Source organism: Choristoneura fumiferana, chromosome 20 (genome assembly GCF_025370935.1).
Source record: "Choristoneura fumiferana chromosome 20, NRCan_CFum_1, whole genome shotgun sequence".
NCBI lineage: Eukaryota > Metazoa > Arthropoda > Insecta > Lepidoptera > Tortricidae > Choristoneura > Choristoneura fumiferana.
The window spans coordinates 1,135,097-1,161,366 of record NC_133491.1 but is presented as its reverse complement, the minus strand read 5'-3'; the positions used below and the strand labels follow the sequence as shown (position 1 = coordinate 1,161,366).

The 26,270-nt window shown below is 36.9% G+C and overlaps 1 protein-coding gene across 3 annotated transcripts in view; it reads left to right on the top strand.

The window, feature by feature from the left end:
• The window catches only part of form3 (FH2 domain-containing protein formin 3), a 124,579-nt gene that overhangs the window by 52,062 nt on the left and 46,247 nt on the right, over positions 1-26,270 (top strand). For 2 of the 3 annotated variants that reach the window (XM_074103487.1, XM_074103485.1), the window contains one exon: positions 19,879-19,911. The exons of the other annotated variant lie outside the window; for it this stretch is intronic. The gene's annotated coding sequence lies outside the window, so the exon portion shown is untranslated. The remainder of the gene's footprint in view (positions 1-19,878; positions 19,912-26,270) is intronic. 3 annotated transcript variants of the gene reach the window in all.

Sequence of the window (26,270 nt, the reverse complement as noted above, 5' to 3'; positions counted from 1 at the left end):
GACTCTGCTAACACTGCATCATCCCCTCTGCTAACATCCCCCCGCAGGTAAAGTTTTCAAATGAGAATTTTTTATAAACAATTTTTTTTGTCATTCATCATCATCGATCATCATCACCACAATAACCATCATCATCATCAAATCATCATAATCAGCACCACTATCATCACCATCACCATCAATCAGCTCCAGTCTCCGCTCCGCTCAGCAGCGTCCGCTACGTTCTGCTCCACTGCCTCCGCTCCGCTACCTCCTCCCACAGCCTCCGCTCCGCCAGCCTCCGCTCCGCCAGCCTCCGCTCCGCCAGCCTCCGCTCCGCCAGCCTCCGCTCCGCCAGCCTCCGGCTCCGCCAGCCTCCGCTCCGCCAGCCTCAGCTCCGCTCTACTTGACTGCCTCCGCTGCAGCCTGCATTGTCTCAGCTCCATCCGTTTGCCTCCGCTCCACTCCGTTGCCACGCTGCTCAGCTCCGTTGTCTCTACTCCGATCCACTGCCTCCGCTGTAGCCCGCATTGTCTCCGCTCCATCCGTTGCCTCCGCTCCACTCCGTTGCACCCTGCCTCCGCCCCGATCCGATCCGAACAAATATCTATGTATCTCTTATCACGTGCCCAAATCCAGTTTCATAAAGAACCACCGATTTATCTTCAACAATGACGATCTTCCATTATAAACTTTCATTTCATCCCCTATTTTACCCCCTCTTAAGATGAATTTTAAAAAACGCGCGAACAAATATCTACTTATCTCTTATCACGTGCCGAAATAGCAAGTTTAATAAAGATTCATCGATTTATCTTCGATCGAAGACCTTCCATATAAACTTTCATCCCCTCACAGGTCGAATTTTCAAAAAAGCTCAACCAAATATCGACTTATTTCTTATTAAATGCCTAAATGCCAAGTTTCATGGTTTTATCTTCGACAGCAGCGATGGACTTCCACCATATTAACTTTCATCCCTATTTCGACCCCTAAAAGCCTCTTTTTCGCGATAAAAGATAGCCTATGTTCTTTCCCAAGGTCTATTCTATCTCTGTACCAAATTTCATCCAAATCGGTTCAGCGGTTTAGGCGTGAAAGCGTAACAGACAGACAGGACAGACAGAGTTACTTTCGCATTTATAATAATTATTAGTATGGAAGTATGGATTAAATGCCTAAATGCCAAGTTTCATGTTTTATCTTCGACAGCGACGAACTTCCACCATATAAACTTTCATCCCTGTTTCAACCCCTTAAAGCCTCTTTTTCGCGATAAAAGATAGCATATGTTTTTTCCCAAGGTCTATTTATCTCTGTACCAATTTCATCCTAATCGGTTCAGCGGTTTTGGCGTGAAAGCGTAACAGACAGACAGACAGACAGACAGACAGACAGACAGACAGACAGTTACTTTTGCATTTATAATATTAGTATGGATATGGATTAAATGCCTAAATGCCAAGTTTCATGGTTTTATCTTCGACAGCGACGAACTTCCACCATATAAACTTTCATCCCTATTTCAACCCTTAAAGCCTCTTTTTCGCGATAAAAAGATAGCCTATGTTCTTTCCCAGGGTCTATTCTATCTCTGTACCAAATTTCATCCAATCGGTTCAGCGGTTTGGCGTGAAAGCGTAACAGACAGACAGACAGACAGACAGACAGACAGACAGACAGAGTTACTTTCGCATTTATAATATTAGTATGGATATTCATCTACTTTTGTAAGCCCCCCTGGTTGTAACATCATCATCATCATCATCATCATCATGTCAGCCGAAAGACGTCCACTGCTGGACATAGGCCTCCCCCAGGGCTCTCCACTCAGACCGGTCTTGTGCTTTCCGCATCCACCGCGATCCCGCGATCTTAACCAAGTCGTCGCTCCATCTTGTTGGAGGCCTACCGACAGCTCGTCTCCCGGTCCGCCGGTTGTAACATCGCCGTTATATATTTCGATCATTCTCCAGTTATTTTGTATACGCAAACTAGGTATTCCACCGTCAAATTACCTTATGTATTAGGAAGTTCATGAAACAAACCTTCATTAAAAAGCAGTATAAGTAGTGGAAAGTCATTGCATAACTATTGTATATTGGTAGGCAGGACAAAGCAAGGGTGCGGCGTGAGTCGGACTGTAATGCGTTTTTGTATTAGTAGTTTTTTTAGGGATGGCACTGGCTTTCTATTTTATTTATGAAGAAAGAAAGAAATAAAATCATTTTTTCACTTCTCATGCTCGTAAAGTTCGTGTTTATGCTGGATCTAGGCGACATAAAATGACTTTTTATGCTCTAGTGCATAAAGTAAAATCTTCGTCTAAGACCAAGGTGATTAAGTGTGAACAGCCACAAACAACAAAAGTTTCTACATATGTTTTTATTCATTTTTAATTTATATAAAAATAAAAATCAACTAAAATCAATAAAAAATAAAGCAATGAAACTAAAAAATATACTTATATAGAAATGCATGAAAAATAAAAGGTACATAGTAAGTGAAAAATTGTTCCCACTGTTACTATTTTTTATTTCCTCGCAATCGAAGTGAAAAGCAGAGTGTAAAACTCAAGCATTAAACACATTTTTCCCTCGACGTCTCTATCCACCCTCGCCGTGTATGAATGCTTTGGGTACAATGGCTCGTTTTATGCCCTTGTTGTACAATCTACTATATTTATCACAACACAAGACAACACGAAGGACAGAGTATGCCGTTGTGGTTGCGAAGTGGACATTGGCTCAGCATAATACTGAAGCGATCCAGAGGCCGTATTGCCTAACGCGCGGGTGCTCGAGATTTACTCGCCATCTCTTTCTAAGTTTATTCCACAACGTATCACAGAAAGAAGTGGTGAAAACCATTACAATTCTTACGTTAGACATTTTAGAAAATAAGGCATCAAAAATAAATCGAGTAATGAATCGGGTTTTTTGATTTTTTTACTTATTTAATGTTTTTTTTTACACTTTTTGTTATTTATGTGAAAACGGTAGATTAAAAGTATTATAACCTATATATATTTAGAATGGGCTAATTATTAGCTTTCATTTGATACCCATATTGTTACAATACAAAATATTTTTTTCATTGCTCCGCCATTTTTTTTCGCAAACGCCATATTGAAATATTATATAGCCTATGTCACTCCGACAGTTATGACGAATCCAACGATACCTTATATGTTAAAATCCGTCTAGCCGTTTAGATTTACATACATATGTACGCTCGAAAAACATAACCCTCCTTCGGGCAGTCGGGTAATGAAGTGGGCTTAACAATGTTAATCTTTGAGGGGGTTAAGTTTAACGCAAAGCCAAGCAAACTATCTTCATATTACATTTTAATCGGTTCAGCGGTTTAAGCGTAATGAGGTAACAGACAGACGTTTCTACATAAATTTCACAAAAAAAAACTAGAATGTATGTAGTTTAATGACAACCCTGGCGGATCATTAACGTGTGACGATCGAATGACAGTTCGCTTCCTCTACACGCATGCGCGATAAGTGTAATGGATCAATTTTAAATCAATACTGATACGTGCTGACAATGGGTGAGAGAGAGGGGTGTGACGGATGGTCTTCTAAACAGAGAGCTAATGAGAGATAGAAATGTCAACGCGATTGTATAAAAGTATTATATTGTAATGTACTTACAACTCTTTGTTTTACATAAAACTCATAAAAATAACAGTTTAGATTGAGAGACTAATGTACAAAGGCAAACTTATCCCGTAAAGAGATGCCTTCCATGTTTGATTGGCAGGACAACAGAAATAAGCATAAACGCGTAATGTAAAGTTATAATTATTATGATTAAGTGATTTGCTTCTGCACTAATTTAATGTTTTTAAAGCCGCTAAGATCAACATGTTTCATATGCAAAGGCTGACCAGGAATATAAAAAACCTGACGCGAGGGCAGCACTTTTACGTTTTATATTGCAACATTGTTTACACTTACTATACGTTACCTAGTCATATTGACAACGGTGTCGGTGATGTTACAAAAGGTATATTTTCTAATACCTCAGGCTTTTTCCATGCCAAATACTGTTATACATTGTGAATTATTCTTTCCAAGGCTATGGATAATCTTCGGAATTTTAACGCACAAAAACTAATCACTTTGAAATACCACGCGCAAACAACGTTATACTTTGACAGCATAGACAGATGACATTTGAATTTAGTGTTACCAGTGCAAGAAATTAGTTCTATTGGTTTGCCGCAATATGGCGTGTTTTTTTATAGTTTTTAGGTCAGCTTTTAATCTAGAAATTATCTATTCACGTAGTGACTACATTGTAGTTTTTATGTACTGAATTAGTTATTGGTGTGTAGTATAATCTGTATATTAGATATCTATAGCTGTCTGAGTGTCACCGACGGTGCTGGCTAAAAATCAACGCTGGGTGTTACCGTGTCACATAAATGCTTTAGCATTATGCTGAGCCAGTGTCCGATTCGCAATTGGGGATGTCTAAAAAAATTACCCATGGTTTTTATATTTTTTTTGTATAGAAGAGTCAATTATAAGATACTAATTTCAATATTTTTTCATTTAGTTCACTACTTTTTTCAAAATTAATTTTTGAAACTATTTTGGTTGATGACGTCACAATTCGATAAAGTGCTACCACATAGCTGATTGATTCATGACTTTGTCATGTAGCACCCTCTTTATTTTTATTTTTTTTATCTGTGGTCAAGTTTAGTGTCAACGTCAACCAACTTTCACTATGGTCAATGTTAATCCGTTCCATCTCCATCCTCGTAATTCTACATCTCGTATAACGCTGTGAACTGCTTTTCCCTGGATTCCGATTACCCTAATATACTCGTCGACCTTTGCTCGTACCTTGGACTGAACCTGCTTATTCGTTGAACTTTGCTTGCCTCTGGATACCGAGATGAATAAAAAATGTATTGTACCAAATTGCACCAACACTAGTCGTAATAGCAAAAAAGTTTTTGTGCACGTAAATAAGAACTTGAAATTGACACATTCTATCTTGGTCTTTCGTGTTGTCTATATATTTGTAATAATATTAAATGCGTTTTGTGTTGGTAATGTATTTTTTTTGTTACCAGCTTTTATTTAATTTGCAACGTTCGCATTTAAGTCATCAAGCGAGCCCACTGCTGGGCACAGGACTCTGCCTCGAAAGGTCCAGTAGGGCTACTACGAAATTGGAAAATCCAAGTTCGTATCGTACCATTCCGCTGACGCTAATGTTATTTTATACGAGAGTGAGACGGATGGAATGATACGAACTTCTATTTTTGATTGTCGTAGTAGCCCTACTGGGCCGTAGTTCCCATGCGAGCCTAGTGATTGGGAACTTCACAGTTTGCGTGTGTTAATTCCAAAATATCTTGTATTCAGCTTTCTATTCTTTTTATCACTAGCTCTGTAGTTTTAAATGATAAAGCAGTGAAAGTAAAAAATGTCGTCTTGAATGTAAGAACAATAAAGATTAGACAAACTTTTGACCCCTTGCGTGGAGCATTGATATTGATATTTGTATGTATTAGTTTTTTTTTACAGGCTTTTATTTAACTTACAATGTAACTATGTACCTATTTATGTATGTCTGTATGTGCGAGTCAAATCTTGCGAGTTGAATTTGACCCACTTCCAATGGTCCGATCGACTTGAAATTTGGCATACTTATGTAAATCTGGTGACAATACAATAATCTAGTAGTGACATCTTGGTAGTCCAGCCAGAATGATCTCAGCAAGACGGAACTCCTCAACTGTTCATTAGCATCGGCTTGAAATGTGTAATGAAAATGTAGTTTGGATGAAAATACAAGTACAGTCAATAAAAACAGTCAGCAAAAAAAATTTTTTTTTACAAATACCTAACATATTTTTAATTATAGCTCTATCAATGATTCCGCCAATGGCTTGTTTGTTAAAGACACTATCAGTTGGCCGTCGTTCGGTAGTTCTTGATATTCTTCACACGAAAAAAGATCATAAAGTACTGAAATATGTATGTATGTATTTGCATAAAAGCTACCGTATGCAAACAAAGATTCTGAATCCAGTTGCTTCGGTTGGAAGCGGCTTGCATCCACCGTGACAGACATACATCGATACAATCTCAAACTAAACGATAGTTGTGCAATAAACTGAACTTAAAAGAAAGTCAATACCAAATACGTGATAAACGGGGTGATGCAACTCTGAGTCAAGGTCATAGTCGGGTCACGATGTCAACCGCCCAAGGTCAGATCTGATGCTGTCAACTGCACGAGTTGTCCAACTGGTCAGGATAGTTGCGCTGGAGTTTTTGACGGGGATTGACCGTCATGAGTACTTTTGAACGCCATCATCATCATCATCTCATGTAATGTTAACTGGTTTCCTAGCTTCATCTTAATAAATTGTCTTCTCATAACCAAGTTAGCTAGAAGAGATCCCTTATTAGGGATAAGCTCGCCTTTGTACTTCTCTCTGTATATCTGTATTTTTATTTTTGTTATTAATGTGCAATAAAGAGTCAGATATTCATACATACATCTCAGCCTATATAACGTCCCACTGCTGAGCACAGGTTTTGTCTGTGAGAGGGCTTGGGCCTTAGCTGCCACGCGGGTTCAGTGCGGATTGGGAACTCCATACACACATCATTACAACACACATATACAATAAAATAAAATTAGAATATACGGATATTAAATCTATCTCCAACTATGCCTTTAAAAACACAGTATGGTTATGGTTGAGAGATTTGAATTACGAGGAGACTGAAAATCTTCTTGGTCCAGGCTACTATAGTGAATCCTAACTAATTCACACACTCACACTCTCACTCATACACACACTCATACACACTCACACACACACACACACACACACACACACACTGAACTGAGTCACGCACGCAAAAATATGAATGTGAATTTGCAAATTATCATGTTATGCGATAACTTTTGTTTTTAGTTTATAAAATTGACAAGATTTCATTTTTTTAACACCTGTAAATTACTACAGAAATCGAATGAGTTTTGCCTCCTGAACGTGGAAAATATTTATCATAATTTATTTCTCCATATTTAAAAAAATACGTAAAATTGAAAAAAATATGTCTGAATTTGCCAATACTACCACAGAATAGATATGTTTCCTTTGCCTTTTTCACCAAAAAAAGGAGCTGGCATCATTTTGACAACGTCTCTATGCAACGTCTACATCAGATTTACGTGATCTTTTTTTTAAGAGACTAGACAAAAGTAATGGATCTATTGTGTGGTAGTTTTGAGAGTTATGCCCTTTTAGAATAAGCACATCTTAAAAAAAAATGTAATAAATTTATTAATAGTTGTAGTGAAATTTTAAAAATATCAGCGTTTTTCTCTTTCCAAACAGAAAACAGAGAAGAATCAAATAATAGTCTTAGAAATATGAAATCTTGTCAATTCTAAAATAAGTTTGGATGTTCTTAACAACCTAGCGTTGAACAATATAAACGGGCAACCACTGGGGCCTGCAATACAGTGAAAACTAACGCAGTCTCCAGGGCTTCAAATGTATTTTGTTTGTTTACGGTTTTTATTGAACAATAAAGATTATTATTATAATTATTTAATTACTTCGCAGGTTTCCTCGCGAAGTTTTCCTTCTCTGTAAAGCTCGTGGTAAATGTCATTTCGCACATGAATTTTGAAAAGCTCAGAAGTGGAGGACGCTATCCACATTGCACCTGCTAAGCAGTGTGTCCGAATCCATACTAGGCTCGCGTGAGTAGCTCAAGTCCTCTCATTAAGAGAGGAGTCCTGTGCCCGCAGCGGGACGTATATAAGACGTCACAGGCTCCAACAACACTAGATTACCAAGGCTTGATATTGTGTTGTACTATATATACCTAATGACAATGAAAATACCAACTTAAATGTAAATTAGTTTTTGACGTAGGTCTTAATTAAACAGCGCCAAAACACATCCGAATAAGTGACAAGTACGCAATCCGACGATTTGCATACGCGCGCGCTGCAGTTTAGGGTTGCCACTTGAAACAGACAAATATAAACATCATCATCTCAGCCTATATATATCCCACTGCTGGGCACAGGCCTTCTCTCAGAATAAGAGGGCTCGGGCCCATTACATTTGAAATTTACCACGAGCTTTTCGGTGTAGGAAAACATATATCTCATTGTTTGTCAATTGTGTTTGTTTACTTATTTTGTACAATAAAGAGTTTATATACGTACATACATCGTGAGAAAACCTCCACAAACCTGCGAAGCAATTCAATGGTGTATGTGAAGTTCCCAATACGCAATGGGCCCGCGTGGGAATATAAACATTATATGATTTAAAAATAATTCCTAACCGTTTCAAAAGAAAGATCTCTTTTTCTTAGTCGCTACACTCTTGAGAGAGTGGTCGCAGTTGAGAATCAAACATAAGTATATTATTATAGCTTTGGTTCTGAAATGTTAATAATATAAATTAAGTAAAAGTAAATTACCTAATAAAAGAGAAAAAGTTACAAAATTAATCGGTTCAATTCACGATTATAGTTATAAGTCAGGAACGCGAATGGTCTGACAAGTTTCGATCTTTTCGGAGGATCTTTTTCATAGGTGAGTGCGTTCACGACGGTGTGTCCCCCCCCACTCCTAGTCAGACCGATCCTGTCTTATAATCGTGAATTTTGATCCATTCACTTTGATATATAAGAAAACCTTATACAATTTGAATGTTTCGAACAACCAATGTTTTGGAGACCATTGACGAAATAACATTTCTATACATTTTAGTGGTAGACAATGAACCTGCCGTTTTGTCATCCCTTACTTGACATTGTGTTGTGTGTCAGTCTGTCTGCGTTTGGGCTGCCGTGTGATTGTGTGCTAATGATATAGTCTTACTCTCTCCAGCTGTAGGTGTAGCTGCTATGGTAGACTCTATTGTAGTGGTTTTACGTAATAACCATTATTGTCTGGGTTAACTTTTAGAAGTAGACAGACTGATATAATTATGATTGGTTTTTTGGAGTCTTTTTGTATTTTTTATTATTTCAACTCCAAACTTGTTACTTTTACGGGTATCCCGTGAAACAATATCGAAAATACAAACCGAGACATGGATGCACAGAAAAACCAGAAAAAGAGACCAGCATTAGGAATCGAACCCAGGTCCTCAGCAATCCGTGCTGCGTGCTATTAGTTAATTTGCTAATTATTAATTAATTTGATTGCTTAGTAGCGACATCTCTTGTCTGGGTGAGCGGTTAGTTCCTAAGGAGTGTGACGTCTGTCGACGAAACATAGATGTCGCTAGTGCTGCTGCTTAAGTAGCATAGTAGAAATAAGCAACCTGAGATATGTATGGATAGGAAAAATTCGTGTCTAGATTCCTGTCCAGCAGTGCGGTGTAGGGGTTATAGCACGCAGCACGGATTGCTGGAGGACCTGGGTTCGATTCCCAGTGATGGTCTCTTTTTCTGGTTTTTCTGTGCATCCATGTCTCAGTTTGTATTTTCGATATAGACAGATATAATGACAAATTAATAAGAGGAATCATTATCATCATCAGCCTATAGCAGTCCACTGCTGGACGTAGGCCTTCCCCAATGAGCGTCATTGCGCCCTGTCTTCCGCTTAACCAGAACGCATCCAGCTTTTACCAGCAGCCTTTCGCAGATCGTCACTCCACCTGCCGGAGGGCGTCCTACTCTAAGTTTGCCGAGACGCGGTCTCCACTCAAGAACACGTTTACTCCAGCGGTTGTCGGTTCTGCGACAGATTATGACCAGCCCACTGCCACTTGCTCATTCCTTGAGCTATGTCGATGACCTTAGTTCTGTGTCGGTTAGCCTCGTTGCAGATTCTATCTTTCAGTGAAACTCCGAGCCCAGGAAAACATCGTGAGGAAACCTGCAAAAACCTGCGAAGCAATTCAATGGTGCGTGTGAAGTTCCCAATCCGCACTGGGTCCGCGTGGGAACTACGGCCCAAGCCCTTGTTCTAAGAGGAGGCCTGTGCCCAGCAGTGGGACGTATATAGGCTGGGATGGTTGGTTGGTATAGTAATTTATTATAATCTTTGAAAAGATTAATAATTGCCCAAGTGCGAGTGAGACTTGCGCACCGAAGGCTCCTTTGAATATAAAGTAAATAACTAAATAAAATAAATATCATGGGACACTTAAAAACAATTGAACTAGTCCGAAACTAAGCAAAGCTTGTACTATGGATACTAGACCGCACGACACGAACTTCGAGTTACGTAGTTGACCTGCGGCTGGTGCTTAGCCGGCACTTGGAGTCCAAAAGAGCCAAAATTGTCGGCTCTATTAGGCTCGAGCGGGCGGATAAAAACCACGGCTCCCTTCAACCGACCCCGAGCTGCCTCGCGGATGTGTGTGTGGATGTGATAATACACTAGTGATAATTTACATGTAACGCGCATAAATTTTGAAAAACTCAGAGGTGTGAGTCTCTGCTTATGAGGCCATTGATCGAATCAAACTACTGTGCTATAGCAGTTCTCTCTCTTTCCCTCAACACTCCATAATATAAGGTAAAAATACCGCTATTCAACGGGTTGATAGACAAAGGTTCTTTCATAGAGGTGCTAAGTAGCAGGCGTCGTGTTAATATTGACTTTTTACTACAGCGTTTACTGCTCTATATTTAGACGATGTAGAGAAGCAATGCGTTAATGATTTAATTAAAGATTAAAGTTACACACGAAGTCGTGTTACCCAAATTATATATTTTTTCTAAATTATATCGAAACTAAAACACATTGAAAACTGACCGAGAAACATTGTGCTTCTCAACAAAAGTACGTATGGTATGGAGATACACTCTAAAACGCTACGTATTTTTTGTAACGCCTACGGAACCCTACACTGAACACGGTCCGACATGCTCTTGGCCGGTTTTCGTAACCCTTTCCCTTGTTAACATCTACTCTTAAACCGACAATTTAATTATCTCTCATAATTTTCGCAAGTCATAATTAATGTTTGTCATATTTTTTCCCGTGGAAACCATAATTCTTGTAGTATTAAATGGTTACATTAGGTTTTTTTTTATAACAACTCTGAACAATTAATGAATTAAAAAAAAGAGTTATGAAAATTATTACATTACTAATTGCGACAGTTATGAGAGTCGAATGGACCCATATTTTTTTAAATTAGATTAATAGTAATTAATTAATATTATGACAAAATCAGCATTTCTTAAGATCTTTTTAACCTACATATGTGCAACAAGGTATATTCTATTCTATCCTATTCTTAGAATTCGTTTATCATGCGCAGGAACTACAATTTTCCGGGATACAAATTATTCTATTATCCTTCCCAGGGTCTCAAACCTAAAATTTAAATTAACAGACAGAGTTTATTGCATTATATTAGTGGCATTTAAAAAAAAAGGGTAACTTGACACCTAAAGTAAGAAGATTAGTGCGCAAAACATATGTTAATGCCTAGCAATGCGCGTGCGCATTGACCTCGCATTTTGGGGGTCGCCGGCAAACACAGCCAAGGATGTCTTCCGTGTTTGTCGACTAAGCTAAACAAGCATTTCTTTTAACTTAACTAGCCTGTACCCGCGGTTTTGCACGTAAACCCCAGCCGAATTGTTTTTTTTTTGTCTTTATTGGGGAAAAAACAGATACAGACACAATTAATAGCAAGAGTAAATTTAAATAATGCGATAAGCACGCGATAAGTATAGCCTACATCCTAAAACAATTGCCACTAAGACTTATTGGAAGATGTGGCAATGTAACAGTAATTAATGGTAACCTAAAACTAACATTTATTTATCATACACAACGAACAATCTGAAGTAACATGCAGACTACACAAGGATGCCTTATATTTACAGCAAGGAACTAATAACGGATTCCGGACGGATATCGTGAAAATTCCCGTGGGAATCCCCAAAACTTACCCTTATTACGTGGAAATACTGGAATAAAAAGTATGCAATGTGTCATTTAGGTAGGACGTTCTACAACATAATTACTAAATTTCATCCAAATAGGTACGTCCAGTCGTTTTCGCTGGAAGGGAGTACTCGTAACAAACATGCACACACATCTTCACATTCACAAACTTTTGCATTAATAATATAAGTAGGATAGTTTAAGATCCCACCGGTAAAATTTGCACTTATATCTGTTATAAAATAGTGCTAATGAACGGTGGCATGTCTAGCCAAGATATTGGCTTCCAACGTCTTATTTTCTAAAATTAAGTTATTTTTATGGCTTTAGTAGCTATAATAAGTACTGATTAAAATATTAAATACAATACAATACAAATATTTCTTTATTGCACACCACAAATCAGTACAAAAATGTAAAATATAAACACAAAATACTGATATTTATTGTTTTTCTTATGAGATACATAATTTTAGATCATCTTTTTGTATATTTTTTTAGTTAATTTTGTTAGCTCTACCAACGAGGCTTGAATTCAGTACAGTTGTCTCACCTTGCCAAGTTTAGGGTTAAATACTGATCAGATCATTAATAAATTGTAAAAATAACTATTAGAGGTAAATTTTAATTAATTTTGTTAATAATTGATTTTCAGTAGTCTTTGGTTGAATTTGATTAGTTAGAAAGATGAATAAAACGAGTAGCAAAGTTTGCATTTGCAACATAAATATAAGTTGTTATAAGTGAAATTCAACTAATTTGTTGTTTTTTCTAATAAGCTAAACAGCGCTCATTTTACATAGGTACATGTAATGGTGCTCCAAATATATGTACATGTTGAGTGTGACATTGGTCACAGCACGCCTACACCAGTGAAACTATGACCTAGTGCGCAGCTGTCTTATGTTAATATACTGTTGCGTGTATCCTTCTTTTACTAGTAATTGGTAGATAAAGTAAATACAGGTAACATTCAACCTTCATTTTGCATGTTTTTGGAGAAACGAGTGTTTGTATTGTGTTGTATAACTTTTATTATACATAAAACACATGCAAATCACAGGATACATTGAGAGAATAAAGGCGAACTTATCCTATAAAGGGATTGCATCCTGTAGGCTGCATGTCCACTAGATAAAAATCCACCAACACTTTTTATGAAATCTTCTTCAGTAGACAGGGAGTTGGTAACTAGTTTTAAAATTCATGTAAAACCAGAAAACGGAGCGAGGAAACGGGGCGGAGACACGAACGCGAGCGAGGAAGCAGGGAAGTGGGAATGAAAAAACAGTTCGCAACTCCGCTCCGTAGTACTTTCTCGCTCCGCTCCACTATCAAGCTCCGCGTTTCTGCAACTCAGCTCTAGCTGCTGCCTCGCTCTGATCTAGTAGCCTAAACCTTTGAATGATAGACAATACAATATAAACTATATGACGAAACAAGAATTTGACGAAACAGGAATTTGACGAAACAAGAATTTGACAAAACAAGAATTTGACGAAACAGGAATTTGACGAACGTCTTTGCTATCAAACAAGAGACGTCACGAAACATTAAAAGAGTAATCTGTTAATTACATGTTTTATGTACACAAACAAACAAGATTTTGACGAAACAGGAATTTGACGAACGTCTTTGCTATCAAACAAGAGACGTCACGAAACATTAAAAGAGTAATCTGTTAATTACATGTTTTATGTACAATAAAGATTTATACATATAAACATGTAATGCTTTAAGCCGAACGTCCAAGCGACATTGAAGCATAGGCTGGTAAAAGAATTTCTTAGTAGGCTATTTGTGCCTACATTATAATAAGAGAAATGTAGTTAATAATTGCGTCGTCCGGTTGTCACTAATGCCAGTACACGATGTCACCACTCTTATTTAGTAATTTGTACTTAAGTACAAGTCACTTGAAAGCTAACCTAGGCTAGGACCCCAGCGTTCTACACCTACAAAGCTTTATACCAAACCTCACAGTAATAACGGAGAAGTTAGTTATTTACAATTTAACACTTCGGTACGACCTCTACAAATATTTTAGTCTTACTTTCATCTAATCAAATAATATGTTTCCTTCACTGTAACTATCGTGGCATAAATTCCGAAAAATTCAAAAGTTATCTCTCATACACTTTCGGATTTATAATATTAATAGGATTACCGTGTAATTTTGGAAATAGGTACTTACACTTATGAATAAAATAAAACGTGTTATGAATGGGCACATGTAAAATCTTTATCAGCTCTGATAAGGAGGACAACGACCCCTCCTGTGATGCAACCGGGATTGTGATAAGCCTAATCCAAGGATTGTTTACACTAATTTAAGGAATTTTATAACTATAACTATCATTTACTCGCGGCTTTGTTTGTGTGAACTTTAGGTCGGGCAGTTTATCAGTTTTGTACGTATAAAATAGAGGGCAAAAGTTCAATTTAAGTTTAATTCCGAGATTTCATTAAATTCTCATTGGAATCCCCAAAAACTACAACGTATGGTCGTCATTTACGGAGCAGAAAGAAAACTCGTGCCAAATTTGATGACTCTAGCGGCTGAGATACAAGCGGTTGAGAAGCACTGCTGCTTGGTGGCAGGTAAGCGAGTTAAATGACATGACGACCTAAAATGTACTCTACAATGAGATGGCAGTTACTAATTACCCCCACCCATTGTTATTTTTAATTTATGTAGGTAACTTTTTTAAGTCTAATATATTTTTATGTACATAGTTTTAATTTAAAAGTAGTACTTAGTATCATGTTATTTTGTTACAAATAAACAAATTATGAGAGTAGATGCGCACCAAGACGTCAAGAAACACAATTATAAAAAATATATCTACATTTAATTATTTAATAACTTGCATCACAAGTACATTACCCAATTTTTTATTGATTTTTTATTACGCCTTAGACATGAATGTCTTCTTGACAATAGTCTGATTTAACTGATAATAACACCGTTTTACAGCATCCATGTATGTTACGATTGTAGTTTTACCCTGTTTAGAGGTTATTGTTGTTATAAATACCTATTAACTTTTGCATTCTTTCTTTTGTCTTTACTACAAAAAAAATACTTCCGACACCAAATTAGCTAAATCATTGAGCTAATAATTAAACAGTTTGCAATATTTGAACAAGCTACCTAGCACGAGTAAACAAGCGAGCGGACGGCCGTGACGACGGTTTTGACCCACTTCGGCACATGCTCAGTGCTAGGCCCACTCTTATTCATGTAGAATTAGAACTCAGTTTTGTCATATAGTACCCTACATCTAATACAAACTATATAAATAAATGCAAATAATATCCTACTTATATTAGAAATGCAAAAGTTTGTGAGTGAGTATGTTTGTTAAGTACTCCTTCACGCTAAAACGGCTGGATGGATTTTGATGAAATTTGGTATGTAGTGTAGGAACTAGGCTGTATACCGCTGGCAGGTGTAAACTGACCACCTGGCAGTTAGATTGACAGCGGGTATTACATGCCGGAGAGCAGATTGCTCCCGATAGCCTAAGCGGCTGGTGCCATTTTATGTAAATCTATTTATAAGTACTACCAAGTTCTAAAATAAAATATAATTAATTAATGATTGAAGAAGTTATTTATTTTTCATAACAGTTTAAAGTCACGCGCGTTGATCCCAGTACCTAAGCTCTCACCAAGTTACAGTCCCCACAGTAGATAGCTCTGGACATCTGGAATAAAACATAGGCTACTTGTTATTCCGATATTTCCAGGGGATAGGGATAAAATCTCGAAACAACAACCGCTGGGCTTAGAGTTATGAAATTTGACATGATTGTTTTTAATGTAACGTCAATGAAAACTAAGATTTAATTTTCGGAAATTCCCACGAGAATTTTTCTAAAATTCAAAAAAATTTCAATCAGCTGCTGGATCTAATGATTTACGTGTGTGAAACTGCGGGTTAACACGAGTATAAATATATTAATGCAAATATATACCTAACTCCTCGGTCCGTCTGTTACCTTTTCACATCTAAATTAAATTTGTTACTGAGACATTTCAAAACACCGGGATGAACATAGGAAAGTCTTTATCCCGGAATATTGTAAAGTTCCCGTGGGGCAGCGGTAAACAAATTCTTCACAGATGTTGCGGGCAAAAGCTAGTAAGTAAATAGTAAATGTAAGTCTGTCATCACTTCACGCTTAAACTGCTGAACCGATTTAAATGAAATTTCGTATGAAGATAGTTTGAGACCTTGGGAAGGACATAGTATAGTTTTTATCACGAAAAACTGCAAAGTTCCTGCGGGATAGCGTTACTTAATCACATTTTTCGTGGACGGAGTCGTGGGAAACAAGCCAGCAGTTCTTGTTTAATTCTTTATGGCGGGATCTCGGAAACCGCTTTTAATATTTCGTTGAATTTTGCAGGTTTTAATTTTTTTGAATCTTCTAGAATTAATCCTAATATAGCCTAAAGTCAGTTACAATTTATTTTTTTATCTGACTGGATGGCAAACGAGCAACTGGGTCTCCTGATGGTAAGAGATCACCACCGCCCATAAACATCTGCAACACCAGGGGTATTGCAGATGCGTTGCCAACCTAGAGGTCTAAGATGGGATACTTCAAGTGCAAGTAATTTCACCGGCTGTCTTACTCTCCATGCCGAAACACAACTGTGCAAGCACGCTTCACGGCAGGATTAGCGAGCAAGATGGTGGTAGCAATCCGGGCGGACTTTGCACAAGGTCCTACCATCTGCAAAACAAGTCAAGTTACAAAAAATAACTACGATTGATTCGGAACTCTAGCGACATATAGTTTGTGTGTTTATAGGTCAACGTTATACAACTACCGACAATTAGTTACCGTGTAATGACGGTAATCTAGACAGATACGCGGATAACGCGCCGGTGCTTTTAGAGGCGACGACTGTCGTGTCGTAGTCGTGTCGTATAAATAGATAAAGCAAATGGAAATAAAAAGAGGTGGTAAGTGGTGGTGTAATAAGAGTAGAACACTAAAACTACCAATGAAACTAGATACGCCATGACACGAAAAAAAAATTTAGATAACATTAAATCGAATTTAAAAAGTGAAAACATTGTTGAAAATACAAACTGAAATATAGATGCACAGAAAAAACAGAAAAATAAGACCATCACTGGGAATCGAACCCAGGTCCTCGGTAATCCGTACCGCGTGCTATACCGCTACACCACTGATGGTCAACGGTACCGACACAAATTTCCCTATGCATGAGGTGCATCTCAGCTTGTGTTTCTTACTTAGTCACTTAAGCAGCGACGCTAGCCTGGGTTCGATTCCCAGTGATGGTCTTATTTTTCTGTTTTTCTGTGCATCTATATTTCAGTTGTATTTTCAATTCGGTTTTACGGGATGAAAAGTAAAAATTTGGAATTGAAATAAAAATACAAAAATTTCCAAAAACAATCTGAAAACATTGTTAGTTTCTAACCCCTTATTCATAAAACTTAACAAGCCTATGTTAACTAACAAATGCTTTGTCCCTTTCTAACAAATACAAATGTCGAAGTGACAGATAAGGACAAAAGAATTTTAGCGGCATTTTAACTAAAATAGGTTTGATTGTCGTTTATGAATAAGGGGGTTAGTGTTTATGCTGTGTTCGTATATATTTTGTTAAATTCTTGTGTGCCTCTAAATTTTTGTGTGGAAGAAATCGCTTACAGCCGATAAGAGTACTTACCAATTAAACCTTTCCATGCCGTCTACCTTGTTATTTATATTTTGTTAACTTTTCAGTAAAGAAGTTATTTATTTAAATGTACAGCTTGAATGATTGTTTAGGTCAAATCTTACTAACCGAATTTCATTCATTTAATGATCGGATTGACTTAAAATTTAGTACGGATATATAGTTTTGATGACAATGTTCCTATTGTCAACCTTAAAAAAATATTGTGGACAAAAATAAATAAACAAAGATATTGCATTTTATAGATAGCCATTCTAACGCAAGTAGGTATATGGAAGCTATCAGTTCCATAATTTCTAATCTCATCATATATTCGCAATAAAAGGAATCGTGTCGTACAGTGAAAATGCGACTTTCCCATACAGATTGTGATACGGCAATCCAAAGCAAATTATAGAAGTTTTGTAAACACTGCACTGCAGTTAAGGAGATAACTATAATACTTAGCTGGTTGCAAAATAATAGTTATTAGTAGTCAGTTTAACATAATGTTTTTAAGAGATACCTAAATAACAATAAATTTATTTTTACACATATCTTGGCCTATGAAACATCCCACCGCAGGTCACAGGCCTCCTCTCAGATTGAGAGAGTTTGGTCCATTGTTCCCACGCGTACCCAGTGCAAATTAGGAGTGCGAATTGGGAACTTCACATACAACATTACTTCACAATTTGTGCGGGTTTCCTAACAACGTTTTCCTTCACCGTAAAGCTCATGGTATATTAAAATCCGTTCTGCGGTCCACGCGTGAAAAGTTAACAGACAGACTTACTTTCGCATCTGATACAACACGTCATATATGTATGCTAGTTTTGTCCCGAAAAATTTGATGATTCCTACAGGCTTGCGATGGCAGTTGGCAAAGGAAGTCGCAGGCAAAAGCTAGTAAGAAATAAGATAGACACTCAAATTAGACTTGCTTTGACCTTAATTTTCTTCCCGACAGACATACAAACATTGCAAGTTAAATTAAAGCTTAAAATGTTTAAAGCTAGTATCTCACTGCCCTACAAGCCTATCAGAGTCAACTACGCGGGGCGGCGCAGGCGGCGCTTTTGATCGCGCTGCCGTATAAGTAGCGCGGTTAAGCTATTTTTAGCACGTAAGGGTTTCCGACAAAACTTACTAAAATGTAATAACTATATACAGGGTGGCTCATCTAGATCGGTCAGTATGGGAAAGTCTGAAACTATAAAACATACGAAGATCTGTTACGACCTACGACGACCAGTCTGAAAATCAGCGCGGGTATATACCACCAATCTAGCAAAAACTGAGACTGGCACCCATTGCCTACATAAGCCAGTTATTGTTTTGTTTTAATTTGTATTTTTTTGTTTTAATTTGTATTTTTTGTGCTTTTATTTTTTTATTGTGTGTAGTTTTTAAACTTTCTAAAATTGTGAGAATAAGTTAAGATGTTGCAATAATTTTTTTTCTGTTCTTACGAACCGTCATCGATTTTAATAACATTCAAGAAAAACTGCATTCGTACATTTAAAATTCAAATTCAAAAGCATTTATTTATAAGAATACAATATGATCTTTAAAAAAATCATAAAAAAAAACTTGTATTCGGCTCGGGAATCGAACCCGGACGTTTTAAACATAAAACTTACATCATTAAAAAGTATAAAATACAATGCATTTTATTTATTCTAAATACCATGTTGCATAGTAACATTGATTGCTTATGACCTACACTACCGATATCCGATATTTTATATTTCAAAACTACCGGGTTCGATTCCTGAACCGAGTAAAAGTTTTTTTTTAAAATGTATGAATGCAGTTGTTGTTACTAAAATCGATGACATGGTTGCTAAGAACAGATCATCCTATGTCTTATAGTTTCAGACTTTCCCATACTGACTGATCTAAATGAGCCACCCTGTATACTTCTCACAAAAAACTAAAAAGTTTATTCTCAAAGATCATCTAGTCATCAGTCTAGATGGTCACAACAGCACATGTCTTATACACCCGGGTTTATTTTGTCTTTTAGAGACAACTTTGTGATTTTTTCTATAGAACGAACTACAATCGTGACTACAGATAGAGGTATAAACATAAAACTACAACTTAGTTGTATTTTTTTTAACGTTTGTATCTACAATAAATGTTTTCAAGTCAAGTAAAACAAGTTTGTTTATAACAAGTATTGCTCAGCACAGGGCCCGCAGCTTGTTCCAATCTCCAATTAACGTGTCTATATATGTATTTTTTGTTTCAGATTCCCTGTGATGATATTCTGCGACAGATAATCGTAAGTGTCATAAATGTTAATACTAATAATCTAACGAAAACAACTCTATACATGTATGTAATAACTAGTGGTCGGCAATCGGTAGCAATTTTCGACGAAAGTATTACATGGATATGATTCTATTAAATTTCGTGCACAATTTATATACCTATTAAAAAAGTATGTTTTTTATCGAGTTTTACTACCCAGCTTTTAACATTTCTATTATGAGAACTTCATAGTTAAGTTATAAATTTCGTTAAACAAAAACTGCTTATAAAAAAACCACTTAGGGAGTAGTAGAAACGTAGAAACTAAAAAAATGTTTTCGTCATTATACTTACTATATCCCGTTCAGCTGAAATGTCACTTTTATGGAAATAAATATAGTTGTTATTTACTGGTTCGACATATATGGTAAATCTACGCATTTTGCACATTATTGCAGGTTTTAACTGACATGTTAGCGCCTTATACGTACGTCTGTCTGCCTTTGCCGCTTCCTTGACGCGGCGACACAGGACAATTCGTTTTTACAGTTCCGTATTTATAAAATGTATTTTTTAAAATTAAAAACTGGTCAGTGGGTATGTGTAAATTTCAGCGATTCTTTTAAAGACAATTACAAGATTAATTATAAGACACCTTATTTAGTTATTTCAAAAACTATTCGTATATTTGGCTAAGTAAGTGATTCTACTTGATTTTTAAGTCTAGACTAGTAATTTGAACATGCCAGTTGCACTTCGCCGTTTTCAGGAGAAAATTAAACTGACAGAAAACGGCCAGTATAACATTAATATCGTCACTACTTTGAAAAAATCTCGTATCTCAAATCAATACGCCAACAAAATTGAACCTTGACCTAATGGTCATAAAGTGCACTCAGAAAAATCATCCATGGTCATAAAGTGCACTCAGAAAAATTATCCATTTTGGAATACGAGTTTTTTAAAAGTAGTGACGATATGCAACCACGCTAAAAGCTTAAATTGGCCGATGTTTTATCCGTAACATAACCGCAGGTATCTGCGGTGATAGGTTGTAAGATTTGTAAGTACTTAATTGGTACTTGAATTAATTGTTAATAATCTTTACTAAGTATCACCTTAACGTTTGTAAGTAGGTATTCGCCTTTTCGCTTAAAACACTTCACTTAAAAATATAAATACAATACTAACATAGATATTTAAGTAATATAACTAACCTAAGACTTTTATAAATGCATGTATTCGTATGTATTTTTATTAGAACTGCTCTATAATTTCCTGAGGAGGGCGTAAACAGTTGCGATACATGTTCACTAAAAATCTAAACTTTTATACTGGGCACAATAAAATAGGGATTTCAAAACGGGGTAAATCTGATTTAAAATAGCACTAAAATTATAAATGCGAAAGTTAGTAACTAAGTCTGTTTGTTTGTTAGCTCTTGAAGTCTAAACCGTGTCTAAACCACAGAACCGATTTAGATGAAATTCGCTATACAGATTGTTTGAGTCCCGGGGAAGGACATTAGCCTAGTTTTTATCCCGAAAAATTGTATGATTCCCGCGGATGGCGATAAACGAATTATACGTAGACGGAGTCGCGGGCAAACGGCTAGTAGGTATACCTAGTTTAATCGATTCTATTCTCGACTCTAAACACACGACCTTCAGGTTTGAATTATTTAATTAATGTTTTTGCAGGTGGTAGGACCTTGTGCAAGGTCCGCCCGGATTGCTACCACCATCTTGCTCGCTAATCCTGCCGTGAAGCAGCAGTGCTTGCACTGTTGTGTTTCGGCGTGGAGAGTAAGACAACCGGTGAAATTACTGGCACTTGAAGTATCCCATCTTAGGCCTCAAGCATCTGCAATACCCCTGGTGTTGCAGATTTTTATGGGTGGTGGTGATCTCTTACCATCAGGAGACCTACTTGCTCGTTTGCCATCCAGTCGAATAAAAAAAAAAGTATAATTATTAGTGTTATCGATAGTTCAACGATACCCTAAGTGCCAGCGAGCCCAAATTGAATCGGGTGTCAATTGTGCGTGCGCGCACGTTAATGTCATCAACCGCGCACAATGCGCGTCCGGCTGCGCACTGGAGGCTTCCGGCAGCAGGGCTGCGGCTTGTCACCTTTTGACTAACATTATATTAGTGGCATAATTGTATGCGGTTGCCATGTTGCCCAAAACAATAAATAGTTTTATTTATTTATTTCTTATTTTGTGTGCGGCGCCTATATAATATGTTACCTGACGAAATTAAACTGGAAAATAAGCAATCTTTTAAAAATAAATTAGTGAAATGGATTTATTAAAATTGCTTTTACAGTATTAGTGATATATACCTATGACAAATTAATAATGAATGTTTAATAATAATATTTTTTAATTTAATAGTAGCTATTCTTTATAAACATAAATAGTACACATAAATAGTAGGTATTATTAAACAATAATGATTTATTTTATTATTATTTCGTTTTTGAATGTTTAAAAAATGGACATTGATATTAGAGGTACTTGATAATTTGCACACCTGCTTGCAGGTTGAGTACGCATGGCCTAATATAATTTATAAAATCTGTAAACTGTAACCGTATTCGAGCAAATTAAATTATTCTTTCTTTCTTTAAATTCCCAAGATTTTAATTCAACTGCCAGATCTATGAATACGGTATTTGTGTATTTTGTATATGTTTTATAAATTAAAACTACACAATGCCTGTTATCGAATAGAAAAACCATTTTTAAGCTACCTTTACAAATAACAAAGTTATAAAGGTTTGAAATTCAAAATTAGACAGAGAAAGACATACTGGCATGTGACGTCACACGCCAGTACCGCCATACTTGCTGCATAGAGAAAAGCGTTTGAGAAAGAGACAGGTATATAGATTTTTCAAAAAATCACTATAAATCCAATTTTCAACCGATTTAAATTTTCTCTTCGCTAAACACTATCTTTTTATTTATGTTTTCATAATAATACTAAGATATGGCAAAATCAGGAGTTGTCACGTATTACGTGTGCGAATCTGCAAGTCCAGTTCCATATATATTCTTTTCAATAATTAACTTTGTGCCAAAACAACTACTTTAAGTTTAAAGACGAAATGATGTCGAATTAGTTAGGCCAGTTTAATTCTGAAGGTTCGAAGATCAATTCATAGTTTTGTAAGTAAGATGGCTACAGTCGAGGAAACTGAACCACGTACCCGGGCGGAACCTTTGTGCTACTATATCTACTGAAATTACACACATTTGCCAAAGAAATATCGCAAAATTGATTATTAAAAGCTCAAAGGCTCAAAGTCACGCAACGAGCTATGGAGAGAGCTATGCTTGGAGTTTCTTTGCGCGATAGAATCCGGAATACGGAAATTCGTCGAAGAACTAAAGTCACTGACATAGCTGGAAAAATATGCAAATTGAAGTGGCAATGGGCAGGCCACATCGCTCGAAGAACAGATAACCGTTGGGGGAGAAAAGTCCTCGAGTGGCGACCACGAACCGGAAGACGAAGCGTTGGCAGGCCTCCCACCAGGTGGACTGACGACATCGTGAGAGTAGCGGGAAACCGGTGGATGCAAGTGGCGAGTTGTCGTTCATTGTGGCGTTCTAAGGGGGAGGCCTTTGTCCAGCAGTGGACGTCTTCGGGCTGGTGATGATGATGATGATGATTATTAAAAGGTTCTACGACTGTAAATTTTTGTTTCATTTAATTACTCATTTATGAAACAAAATATAACTGCCAGCCCTTGGTGTTAGTTCATACACGGGTGTATAAGACAATGCGGCGTTGTGACCATCTACAGGCAGCCAGGCAGGCAGTTTAGTCGGTATTGTGTAAGTAGTGACATGCACACTAATACGTAGTTGGTATGAGCTGGTGACTCATCGGTTTTATGAAATATGGAGGACATCCCATTTGTAAATGCAACTATTACCTGTAACTTAGAGTAAGGACAACGTACCAGTGCTCGTCGCTGTCCCAGTAGTTGTCATCTTTAATCTTATGTCGCTAGCAATAGAGATGAAACAGGGTGTCGTTTATTGGCCATTAGCGTGTCGAGCACTCGGACCTTTACGTTATGCCTGTCTCACGGAAATTGATTTTTCTGGGATAAAAGTAGTCAAGAAGCACAAAATAGTAGATTGTGCAACGAGTGCACAAAACGTGCTTATACCCGAGATGTTTATTTCAGCGGATAGTCATGCCAAGCTTTTGATGAACGAGTTATCAACAGGAAAACTTTTTCGAATGAAAGTAAAAAAAAGGTTTAAGTACTGAATTAAATATAGAACATGTTGATAGTAAAGAACAGAAAACATCTGTAGCACCTAGGCTTACCTGATCATAACTCAACCTCTCTTACTCACTCACTCGTCCCGTTCACTCCACATAAGTCTTCGATCATTCGATCCGCTCGTTTACATCAAACATTCGTTCACAAACGCACCCTCACTCCCACATAATGGTAGTGCAGCCAATTGGAAAAAACCGGCCAAGAGCGTGTCGGACACGCCCAAAATATAGTTCCGTAGCCATTACAAAAAAATGAAGTAATATTTTTCGAAGGATTTCGTGTTTTATACGGAATCTTCCAAGTTTAGGTATGTTTTATACCTTAGGCTGCTATTTACTGTTAAACTACTAATAATTCTCAAGTAAACTTAGCCGTTATAGTTTTCCTTGAAAGTTTGATATACTTACTACCATCCTGATTTTTTCAAATTTTTCCTATCGGGTTAGATTTTAGACGGGGGGAGACGCTCGATTTTCATGAAAATTTGTACTTTACAGTTGAATATTTCACAAACAAGTCACTGAATCGTAAAATTGTCTTAACTAACCCCTAATGGTTTTAAAAGACCTATCTAACTATACCCCACACTATAGGGTTGGATGAGAAAAAAAAATACCCCCCACTTTACGTCTATGGGAGGTACCATAAAAAAAATTGTTTTTGAATTTTTTATTCTACCATTTTGTCGGCATAGTTTACATATATATTCGTGCAAAATTACAGCTTTCTAGCATTGATAGTCGCTGAGCAAAGCCGCGGATGGACGGACAGACAGACAGACAGACATGGCGAAACTATAAGGGTTCCTTTTTTGCCATTTTGGCTCCGGAACCCAAAGAAGAGACATTTTATTTTTAGCTCTTAGTCCGTTCGAAGGGCCAAAAGATAATACAACACGCAAATTTTTTTTTAATACAAAACTTCTCTTTTCAACCTGACTGCCGCTTCCGCGCGACACAGACCTTGAAACCAAACCGGTTGTTATGCAAGCGCACGCGCATTGATATGACAGCATGACAGCTAACCTACTTGCGTTGCCATGGTTACGAATTATGATTTAATCCATACATTAATAACACTATATCAATGCAATGCGTCTCCCTGGACAATGACCAAAATCCCGAATAGGATTCCTTCTCAGGAATGTTCTAATATTGTACTAATTTTGATTAGATAAATAAAAAAGAGATGTTCAAAGTTCAAAATAAAATTAATATACGTTCCAAACTTTTAAATCGTAAATTGTTTTGTATGAGGCTTTGTGTGAGGTTACAAATACCCTAATCAACATTATTCTACTCATATTTGTCCAGAGGGTAGAGACATGCGTGTATGTATAGCTAGATCCCAAAAAATCCTTTTTAATGTATCTCTGTGACCAGCAAGAATACCTATATGTCAGCCAGATTTAAAAATTTCAAGTCTCGTAAATAAAATACCATTCGTGAACATGTCCTTTGAAATAGTTACTTTAAAATGATTTCTTAAAGTCTAAATCTGCTGTTTATGATAGCAGATGGAACGCTACGTTATCAAATTATATACAAAGCTACCACGGGTCGCAGCCAAAGCTGCGGGCTAGTCGCTATTCATGAGGAAGGCTAAAGCAAAAGGTTTTATGTTTCAGTCCGTGTATATTTTTTGTTCTGCGCAGTCATATTTTTTATCATTCTCGGTATGACGTATTTGTGTGTCAGTATACAAGCGGTAATCCGATAGGTGCTAAAACGATAATAAATAAAACAAGTTCAATATATCATAATGCCTTAACTGGTTCCGTTAGATACAATACTAAATAAGATTTATGTTTATCATCTGAGAGATATCGATCGTTATGAAAATATATGTTGAAATAAAAACAGCGTCCAAGTGCGTGTGGACTCGGGAACCGAAGGTTCCGTACACTCAAAGGCTAACTTTATATGTATCCACCACTAAAACTCAAAATCAAACTCACTTTCTATTTAAGCTCAAAAAATACGGTTGCTGACAGACAGCTAAATTTCAGTTTTATTTTTTTCCATTGGCCGTGCCTGGTTTTAGAATAGCACGGAGGCCTGATGTAAGAATGGGCAGCAGCGC